The sequence below is a fragment of the Phalaenopsis equestris genome, unplaced genomic scaffold (assembly GCF_001263595.1).
Source record: "Phalaenopsis equestris unplaced genomic scaffold, ASM126359v1 Scaffold001200, whole genome shotgun sequence".
NCBI classification, from domain to species: domain Eukaryota; kingdom Viridiplantae; phylum Streptophyta; class Magnoliopsida; order Asparagales; family Orchidaceae; genus Phalaenopsis; species Phalaenopsis equestris.
This window is the reverse complement of record NW_018165639.1, coordinates 37,463-48,988: the sequence shown is the minus strand read 5'-3', so window position 1 is coordinate 48,988 and position 11,526 is coordinate 37,463.

The following is an 11,526-nucleotide window of genomic DNA, read 5'->3' as shown; positions in this document are numbered from 1 at the left end:
TATATATATATATATATATATAAACAAAATACTAAGATTTCATTAATTTGGGGAAAAAGTAGTACATCTGATATACGGTAGAGAACATAGGTCTCCCTTATAAAAAAGCAAGTTCTAAAGGAGGAAGTACATCAATATTTGGACCAAATGATGAAGCACCCTTAGTAGCCAGCCAGTTAGCACATTTATTGCCTTCTCTAAGGATGTGGCTCCAAAGAATTATTTGTAAGTTGTAAATGGATATTAGGTTGGTGATTTGCTTGAGAAGGGAGGCAAGGAACCCAGGGGGAGGCAGGTGGTCCTTGAAAACTTGAACCAACGAAGAAGAGTCAAGCTCCAAGTGTAGAAGTTTCCAACCCATGGCTGCGGCAATTTTGATAGACCAAGCAACAACTTAGGTTTTAGCATGCAAAGCATTAATGGACAAAATAGGCGAATGAAAATATAAAAGGCACTTCCCAGTATGGTTCTTGAATATCTCCCCAATGCCATCACTGTTCCTCTTAAAACTGACATAAGTATTGATTATGATCCAAGGTTGCATAGGTTTCTTCCAATGGATTAATGTGATGCTAAAAGGAGAGAGGAGAGAGCTGTGAGGATCCTTATTACATGACCAATCATAGTTTTTTACCTTGTACCCCATGAAGTTAATGATCTTGAAAATATAGGAGTGACAGTTGATACTGATTTGAGTAGAATTGGTAGAACAACCTTCATATTTATTTACATTTCTTGCCATCCAAAAGAACCAAGTAATGATGAAAGAAAGGAATTCAGCCTAGTTATCTTTCCATTGTTTCCAATAGTCAAAAAAGTTATCACAGTAGATAAGTTCATGTGGGAGGTTAAACCTGGTAATAACACCTTGAAGAATCCTTCTTTTGGCAGCAAAGATAACACCTTGAAGGATCCTCCTTTCTGCAGCAAAGATAACACCTTGAAGGGCCTTTTAAACCTTTTAGTTTAAGGATGTTATCAGTAGGAATGGTTTTGTGAAAACATCTCCAAGAAAAAAAAGGACATAGAAGGGCTAAGGAATTTCACCCACATAGATTTGCCCCAATCCTGAGAAGACCATTGGTACAAAGTGTAATAAGCATATTTTGCACGAGAGATTTGATGAGGATTATTAGTAACAATTCTGTTAAGTATTTGGGGGGTGACAGGGAGTTGGGTGAATTGATGCAGTTGCTTAGGATCCACCATTGTAGTCAGCAAGTCTTTGTTCCATTATTGATTTAACCAGCACTTCTGAATTGGAAGACTGAAGGTGGGCTCAGGAGTTGTGGAGGAATGAAGCTTTCCCAAAAGTAACTACTTATCAAGCCAAAATTCAACTTTTCCTTCCCCAACATCCCAAATGAATAAATCTTCAGCATCAGTTCTAACTTTAAGAAGTTTAGTCCAAATTATTGAATCCTCGGGTTTCTTGAGAGTGGTCACTGGATGGGAGTGTTTGCAGTACTTCAACATCATAAATTCTGCCCACACAGAGGTTTGATCTCTAAGCTTGATCCATAGTTTACAATAGAAAATATGGTGTAAATGCTGGAAGCATTTAATTCTTAAACTTCCAGCAGAAAGAGGGAGGCATAGCTTCTCCCATTTAAACTAATGAAATTGTTTATGATGTCCCTCCCACAAAAATATTTTTTAGCATGACCTCCAAAGTATTTTGGGTATACTTTTTCATTTTCAATATTTGCATTATATACATAGGGAAAGAAGATAAGATGATTTTTACCAAATCTTCCACCCTGTGAAAGATATGCATTAGTCTAACAAGAAATTTGTTTGGAAACTTTGGATGCCACCTCATCAAATTGGGTCTGCCTTCTAGAGGGCAGGCAGTAGATTTGAATCCAGTATAATATTTAATCCAACTCTTGGAGGCTGAAGTGAGCTTTTTGCTGAAAATTAATTGACATTTGTTATGATTCAGAGAGAGACCAGAGAGTTGTTGGAAGTGATCCAAAATTTTATACACCTTCTTTACTGTTGGTTTAGAAGCTTTAGAAAATAAAATTACATCATCTGCATAGCTTAAATGGCTTATAGAGAAATTAGCTTTATTGGCAAATCTAAGGTGCTCCTGTTTAGAAAACTGCTGATTGAGAAGCATAGGAAGATAATCCATAGCCAAGATAAAAATGTAAGAAGAAAGGGGGTCTCCCTGTTTGATGCCTCTAGAAGCTTGAAATAGTCCATGAGAATTACCATTCACTAGGATTGTATAGTAGTTTTTTTGAAGCCACCTTTGAATTAGCTGACACAAATGATCATTAAAACCTCTAGTTTGGAGAACTTTCAAAGTGAACTTCCAGTTTATAGTGTCATATGCCTTGGATAAGTCAAGCTTGTACATAAGGTTTCCTGCTCTACAAGGCCTGTCAATATCCATTAGAAGCTCTTGGGTGAGCAAAACATTATTTGTTATCTGGCTATCTGCAAAAAAAGTAGATTGGTTAGGGGCAATCGGAAAAGGTAGATGGGGCTTTAATTTAAAAACCAACAGTTTGCTGATGAGCTTTTCCAACACAGTTGTGAGAGAGATAGGTTTGAAGTGATCCCAACAAGATTTTTTATCACCCTTTGGAATTAAGGTAATAGTAGACATGGCAAAATATTTTGACATATCAGCTCCACTGAAAAAAAAAATTGAACAACTTCCACAACCTCACTCTTTACTATAGACCAAGCTTTTTTATAAAATGTAGAGGTAAAACCATCAGCTCCAGCTGCCTTGTTACATCAATGGAACATAGTGCTTGCCAAATTTCCTCTTCAGATTGGATAAAGGTAAGATCCAGGTTGCTTGTTTCAGTAAATCTGTCATTAAGAAGGGATGGATTAAAGTGTTGAAGGTTTGAAGTATTATGCTGAGACAATAGAGTCTGAAAATGATTGATAGCATTTATCAGGACCATGAATCCAACAACCATTATTGTCCTTGATCTTCAATATTGTATTAGAGTGTCTCCTTTGTTTGATGCAAGCATGGAAGAATTTAGTATTTCTATCTCCTTCTGCAAATTTTTTAAAGCTACCTTCTGCTTGTAGAACAATTCTTCCCACTTAATAGCTCTAAGAAAGTTGGAATTAGCACTAACAAGGGAATGTTCATCTAAAATGCACAATTGTAGTTTCAATTTGGCCTTCTTAACAGAGCTACTCAGCCTCCTCAACTTTTGTTATCAAATTGCCAAAATAATTCCAGTTCCAAGATTTTAAATGTTTTGCCACAGACTTCTGAACTTGCCACTGTCTGATCCAGGGGGAAGGGAATTATCAGGAGTCCAGATAGATTGGGGAAAGGGGAGAAAATTAGGGTGTTCCAACTAGACATTGAAAAATCTAAATTTGGGGATGAGGGAGGCTTGAGTGGGGGAAACAGATATCAAAAGAGGTCTATGGTCTGAGCAGGTATAGGGAAGGTGTGAAATAGTAGTGTCGAGCTTAGTCTCAATCCAAGCATTGTTTACAAGAAATCTTTCTATTCTTTCGTAGATCTTATCTCTTTTCCAAGTATCAAGTTGTCCCTGATGAGGTAATTCAGAGAGATCAGTAGTTATGATGTTTCCAGAGAAAGTCTGCATCTGATTTAAATCAACAGGTTTCCCTCCCCATTTTTCCTTCAATCTAGCGAAACTATTAAAATCCCCACAAATAAGCCAAGGTCCATTAACTGAAAGTTTAATATGGTGAAGCTGCTACCAAAGTACCATTTTATCTTTTGATGAATTGCCTGAATATACAAAAGTAGCCATAGTCTGAAGAAAATCCCACTGCAAAGATACATGTAAGAACTAGGGATGATTTTCCAAAAGTTGTAGATTGACCTCCTTACCATAAAAAAGCCAAATTTTATTGTTGGAATTATTAAGAAACAAAAATTGTGGGAACTTTTTAAGGATTCTGTTAGAAGTGTCGTGAACTAAAAGTTCCAAAATGACAAAATAAAACAACTTATGTTTCTTAGATAAGTTTTTAATCCTGATCAAGGAATGTGGATCAGAAATCCCCCGGATATTCTAACACAATTTTTTTAATCATGAGAGGTAAATGAAGATCCCCATGTCTATCTTGTCAAGGCCTAGTTAGGAAGAGATTCAGTCACCTTATCTGAGAAGAGATGAGTAAATGCAGTGGAAACTTTTTTCCTTCTTCTGCTTCTTAGAACTTCCCAATGTGCAATAAGGGACTAACTTAGAGGTGCAAAAGTATCTTCACAGATGGAAATTACAAGGTATGACATGTGAGGATAAACCATCTCCCCAAACCCAGTAGAAACAAAATTGGTGGCTAAATCTGTAGCAGTAGAGGTGTCAGCAGGTATTGAAGGAATTGAGAGTGGAAATGGTTGAATGAAATGGAGAGTATGGATATATGATGTGGAGGAAAAGTGGATATGCTGAAGAGAGGGGATATCAGGACTAGGAGAGTTTGAGGTAAGGAGTAATGAGGGGGGTTGAGTGGGTTGATGAGAAGGCTGAAGGTGGGGTACATCAGGGATGGAGAATCTCTGAGGGGTAGCGTAATGAAAGAAGCCAAAAAATTTATTGATGTATCTCTGAAGGTTACTAAAAAACATAGGCTCAAGAATAACAAAAAACCATAAGTTATAATTTTTCTTACGATTTATTAGTCTTTTAAGAGACTGAGGATGGGCAATGCCCCATATGTACCAAAAGAAAAGACTAATTATTGGGGGGACTATGGTGAAGTGAGGGCTGAGATCTTGATCTAGTTCTTCCTCTAGAAGAAAGTGGAGATGGACTAGCCTTCACCTTGCCTCTAGTAGCCATTGTGGTAGCACCAATTTGTAGTTTTTGTACTTCAGTAGCCTGTTTCTTTTTCCTCTTAGATGTGTGTACTTACCAGTCCTCCTCCAGTAGGTGTTTCATTTTAGCAATTCTTCCTTCATCAAAGTCCTTCAAATCATTAGTATTAGTCAATGAAGTATTCTTTTTTTCATCCATTCCACCAATAGGTGAGCAGGTTAAAGGGGTAATAATAGTCACATTATTGAGTTCTTCCCTTAAAACTCTAGGGGAAGCAGAAGAAGGAGCATTGAAATCAAAGGGAGTAGTACAACTTTGAGAAGTATCCAATAAATCACCTCCAAGTTCCTCATGATGGGGTACCATAGCCAAAGGGGTAAGAGTTGGTAATGATGACTACTATGCAGTAACTTTCTCCCAAGAGGGAGGGATTCATTTAGAGAGAGGGTGCAGCTTATAACACCTAAACCTGGTATGCCCAAACATTTTACAATGCTGACAGTAATATGGTCTTTGCTCAAGCACAACTTCCTGCTAAAATAGTTCCTTCTCAGATCTAGTCCAGATTCTTTTCAATTTTGGAAGGGTGATGTCCCTTTAAATTAGGATTCTAGCCAAAGTAGGTCTGGCCTTGTTGTATGTGGGGTCATCAACCTTTAGAGGCATGTCAAGAGCACAACCAATTTTAAACAAAGCATTCAAGTTGAAAAATGGGAGAGGGAGACCAGACAATTTGAACCAAAGGGGAACCACAGGTGGCTCTTTGTTGGGGTTAAAGCTAGCTGTCCATTTCAAAATCTTCATGGTGGTTCCTGAAATTCATAGAGATTGTTTGGTAAAGATTCTAGCATAGTCCACTTCAACTGACAGTTGTATGAGTAAATGTTTACCATCAACCAGACCTAATTTCCAGGCCCTTATAAATTTCAGAGAATTAAAATAATTCCTTACAAGTTCCATTCTAGGATGCCTCAATTGAAACTTTCCAACAAGTGTAAGCTTAATTCTTCGTTCAAGGAGATAATTTCTTGTTGTGAGAAGAAGATGGCTGGTTCTCCTTCTTTATTGTCTAAAGGATGGATACATGGGCAATCTCCCTTTCCAACAACATTATCATGAAAACCTTGGGGGAAAACTAGCATATCCGGGTCTTGGAGAGTATCATATATTGGCCAACTACCCCTGCATAGGAGGCCTTAGTCCACAATGCATTAGTTTCAATGTCTATTGGTGGAAGCCATGGAAGGAGTAACAAAAGAACTAAAAATAGAAGTCTTGTTCCACCTTCAGAAAAACTGAGAGCAGTAACCACAACAGCCAAAACTAAATAAACAGAACCCACTTTGAAGCAAGAGGGAATCACAACCACAAGAACCACAAAAAAAAAACTAGGAAGCAATGCCCCAAAAAAAAATTGGAACAGTGCTTCCAAATTTAAAAATTCAGAACCCGGGAAACAAAAAATCACGACAAACAGGGAGCCCAACACAAGAGAAGCTCCAAAAAGACCCCCAAAGAGCAGAAAAACACCTTTTCTACCTCCAACTCACCAGCCAACAGTGAAGAATCTCCATGAGGGAAACCCTAGCAGAGCTACCAGCGTCGCCACCATCCCCACCATCCCCTCTCTCTCTCTCTCTCTTTATATATATATATGGGAGCTAAATCAACTCCAAATTCATCAAAAAACCAAGAAGTAGGGATACAAAACTGAGAGGAAACCCTCACCAAAACACCCCGCTAACAAGATAAAAAACTAATGAAAGGGAGGACCAAAAGGTCACGCTTCAAAAGAGGAGAAAGAGGGGGAGTCACATGTTTGTTGATGAGAATCTGCTCAAAATGTAGCCTAGTCCTTGCGAGCTAATTAGCTGGTCTATTGCCTTCTCTGGGAGTATGAGAATAAGTCATGCTGATATCCGATCCCATGATAAGAATAAGATTAGCCTAATACACTAAATACCTGAGACAATCAAGCAGACTAGTTAGAATATGGATTAAGTTCAAAGAATTAGATTCAATAAAGAGATACCTAAAACCACATCTCTTAGCAATAGGGATGGCCCAATAAACAACCTGAATTTTAGCCTCCAATGGATCCAAAGTATCCAGTTAGGAGCTAGCTGACCATCAAGTATCCAGTTATCAAGCCACAAATTAATTTTTTCTTCCTCCAATTCCCATATGAAAAGATTTTCAGCTACAATCCTGACTTTTAGTATATTAGTCCAAGTTCTTGAGTCCCTTAATTTACTTGGCACTAGGGATGGATGATGATTCTTGTAATATTTTCCTTTCACAAATTTAACCCATAATGAAGACTATGCTCTTAATATGATCTAAAGTTTACAGATGTTAGTTTGTTTAATTTGCTAAAATCTTTTGAATCCCAAACCACTAGCTCTGGTAGATTTACAAACCTTCTATCATCTGATCCAATGAACTTGCTTCCTTTGACCATCCCATAAGAATCTATTGAATGTCCTCTCAAGAGAAATTTGAATGGATTTTTTCATCACTGCCATCTGGGATAGAAAAGAGGGGAGGGCAACTAGCACACTTCTCAATAGTGTAATTCTACCCCCATTGGATAAGAAGGAGTTAGCTCTGTAGTTAAGATTATCCTTGATATTTACCACAATATCATTAAATTGGATCTTTCTAGTCTTACCTTTCAGAAGATAAGCCCACAAATACTTCAGAGGAAGATTACCATTGCAGAAACAAGTAAGCTCAATGATCCAGTGTTTAATTTCAGCTTTAACTCTTTTACTAAAGATAGTTGTACATTTTTGTGAGTTAAAGTGCAAACCAAAACAGGATTGAAAGTTCACTAAGCATTGGTAAATCAGTTTAACAACAAATTTAGTGGATTTAGTGAATAATATAACATCTTCAGCAAAAGCTAAGTGATTAATAGCCATTTTAGACTTATGATTATATAAAATATAGAGAGAGTTGGAAGATAGTTGATTGAGTAGTCTAGATAAGTAGTCAAATGCAAGAATAAAAATAGTGGGGGAAAAAGGATCCCCTTGTTTGATACCTCTTGAAGCACTGAAGAAGCCATGAGAAAGCCCATTAATGAAAATCAAATGGTAGTTATTGGACAACCATCATTTGATAAGAGAAATGAAATGAGGGGAAAATCCTCTAGCAATAAGCACCTCCTCAAAAAACTAATGGAAGGTATCATAAGTCGTCTTTATATCCAGTTTAAGGATCATATTACCACCTCTGCACTGTTTATCCAAATCCAGAACCAATTCCTGAGCCAACAGAACATTCTCCACAATACTTCTACCTTTAATAAAAGCTGATTGATTCACACTTATTAGTTTGGGGAGATCAGGCTGGATTCTATTTGCTAAGACCTTAATAATAATCTTAGACATCACATTTGTAAGGCTAATGGGTCTGAAGTGTTCCCATTTATGCTTATAATGGCCTTTGGGAATCAAAGTAATGGAAGAAGACTTGAAGTAATTAGGAAGATCCCCCCTGAAGAAGTTTTGAATAACATCCAACACCTCAAGCTTAACAATTTTCGAAGCTATTTTATATAAATCAACTATAAATCTATCTGGTCCAACCACTTTTGAAATGTCAATAGAAGCTAAAGCAGACCATATTTCTTCCTCATCAGAGATAAAATAAAGATCAAGATTTCTTGTGTACTCCACATCCTGCTAGAAAAGATCCCTTTGAATTGGAGTTCTACTGTTAAGAAGTTGAGTAAACAAATTTTGGAAGTAGTTTATAGCACTTGAAGCAATGGACTCAGCAAAATTCAACCAGACCCCATAGGGATCCTGGATTTTATGGATAGTGTTACATTTCCTTCTATAATTGATGCAGGCATGGAAATATTTGGAATTTCTATCCCCCTCACAGAACCTATCTTTAGTAGATTTCTGGGCATACAACTCCTTCTACATGGATATAACATTCATCAGCACTTCATTAGCCACAAGAAGGTCAGAAACACAATCCTTATTATTTTCCAATTGAGCCTTCACCTGAGCTACATATCTTTTAGCCTCTTGAACCTTCACATTAATATCACCAAACACTGACCAATTCCACTTAGATAGGTTTTGGTCAAGTTTCCTTTAAAGCATCCAAATTTTAATCCAAGGATTTGGATGAGGACAATCTTTTCGAGCCTGGGCCACTTGATTAAGGAAATTAGTATGAGAAGATCACATATTAAGATATCTAAAACTGGACTTACTTTTGGTAGGAGATGCAGAGATGGAAATAAGGAGAGGTCTATGATCAGAACTAGTCATAGAGAGGTGATAAACTGAAGTATGCAGAACTCATTCAGCCAAGAGGAATCGAGAAGCATCCTATCCAATCTTTCCAAAACTTGTCTCCTTCACCATGTGTATTTAGGGCCATTGAAACCTAAATCATACAACCCAACCAACTGAATGTTATCATTAAAGTAAATTATTTGGTTCAAATCAATAGGTATACCCCCAAGCATATCAATAAGAGAAGACAAATATATGAAATCTCCACCAATAATCCAGATTGAGTTACGAGATAGGCTGATATCCCACAGATTGCTCCACAACTTCTGTCTAGCCAAAGCAGAATAGCCTGCATAGATGAAAGTGGCCAGACCGCTTGTCACTCAAATATTAAGTTGTAGATGAAGGAATTGTTCATGATCTCTCAGCATAGCACATTGAACCTCTTTCCTACACAGAATCCAAAATTTATTATTTAGATTAGAAAAGTATTAAAAACCATGGAAATTTTTAAGAATTTTTTACGGTTCATGGACACCATAGGCTCCAAGATAGTAATAATCTAAAACTTGTACATCCCATTTAGAGAAAGGAGTCTGTTAAAGGACTTAGGATGAGCCAGTCTCCTAACATTACAACCCAGAAAATTCATCATCCAATAAAGGTAGATTTCCCTTGCCTTCTTGTTCTAGCCATAGATTTAATCTTCCTTGATGAGAAGTTCTTTCAAACAAGGATTGCGCACCCTCCTGCATATTTTGTAATTCCAGAACTCCTTTCTTCTTTCATCTAGACTTCTGAAACTGCCAATCCTCCATAAGAGTTGTGTGCATCTGTAGAACCAAATTATTATCCAGAGAACCTCCTCTGTTATGCTCCTCAACTAGTTCTTGAGAAACCAAAGTGGCTTGCTGCTCAAAAAATGTTGGAACAGCATCATCATTTCCAATTGCACAATTCTGAAATGCATCTTGCACAAATGTGTTACCAATTGAGTGGGAGCTATCTCAGAAGGACCCTTTAAGAGAACTGGTATTAAGCATTCCCAAATCTTCCTTAGTAGCAAAAGTGAGGGGGTTAACATTAGTCAAAGCTTCAACATTATTGTTGGAATGAATCTCCTGTAAGGGTGTCTTATCCCCTTGTAGTCCCTTGTCTGCAGGAACCACCAATTCAACAGGGATATTTGATTCCTTGGGAGCACCTTCCTGTCTCTTCCTTAAATATGGGTGCAATCTGAAGCATCTATCTTCAGTATGGCCAAACATTTTACAATGGTGAAAATAATAAGATCTTTGCTGAGCTACAATTGTTTTTCAATACCCATTATGCTCAGTGCCTAGCCAAATCTCATCAACCTCAAGTAGAGTAATGTCTCTTTCAACCAAGATTTTTGCCACTGAAGGTCTAGACAAATTAAAGGTGGGGACATCTAATTTCAATGGTCAACCCAAAGCTTTTCCAATGTTGAAAAGATCTTTATGATTAAGGAAATGCAATTTGAGTGCAGGGAGTTAGAACTAAATTAAAATAATGGCTAGTTCCTTGCTAGGATCAAAATATGGTGAGAACTTAAGTAGCTTCATGGATACACCTTCAATTTGTCAAATTTCTTAGATAACAAATGGGCATAATCCTCTTCTCATGATAGATTAATTAGAATATTCCTTCCATTCAACAAACCCACTCTCCAAGCTCCGTTCAGTTTCAAACTATCAAAGAATTTTTAAATATCTTCCATTTTTTGATTTCCTAGTTCAAATTTACAAATTAACCTGAACTGGCACACTACAGTAAACCCTTGAATATCCTCCTCAGTGTAAAAAATTGCAAGTTTTCCTCATTTTATACTCAAAGGCTTGAAGGAAGACCAAATCATCGTAGTTCTTTATGGTGTCAAAACCCTTGCCTACCACATCAACAAAGGTATCTTTGGCCCATTGAATATTAGTTGTTAAATTCATAGGAGTAGGTTCAAACATCAAAGAGAGCAAGGAAATAACTTAAAAGCAAAATTTGCACCCATGGAAAATAACCAAAGCTAATGGAACAATAAAAATTTGAACATGAGTTTGTTTGGGAAGGGGGAAAATGCCAAAAACAAAAGCCCACAAGAATAAAAATGAAACCAGCACTTGAAATCCAATGAATAAAGTGGGAGAAAAGGAAGAAATCACATTGCATACAATCTGAGAATCATCCATCTCGTGGGAACCCTAGCAGAGCACCAAGAAGAGCAATCGCCATCTTTATATATATATATACTTCACTGCTTCTAGAGGAATCAAACAAGGGGACCCTTTGTCCCCCACAATCATTATTCTGGCCATGGATTATCTCTTAAGACTTCTAAACCACATGTTTGCTTCTTGTCCTTATTTGGCCTATCAACACAGGTCTAATATTTGTGTTAGTTATCTCTCTTATGCAGATGATGTAGGGAGCCGGATAATGCTCCATCCCCTAATATATATATATATATA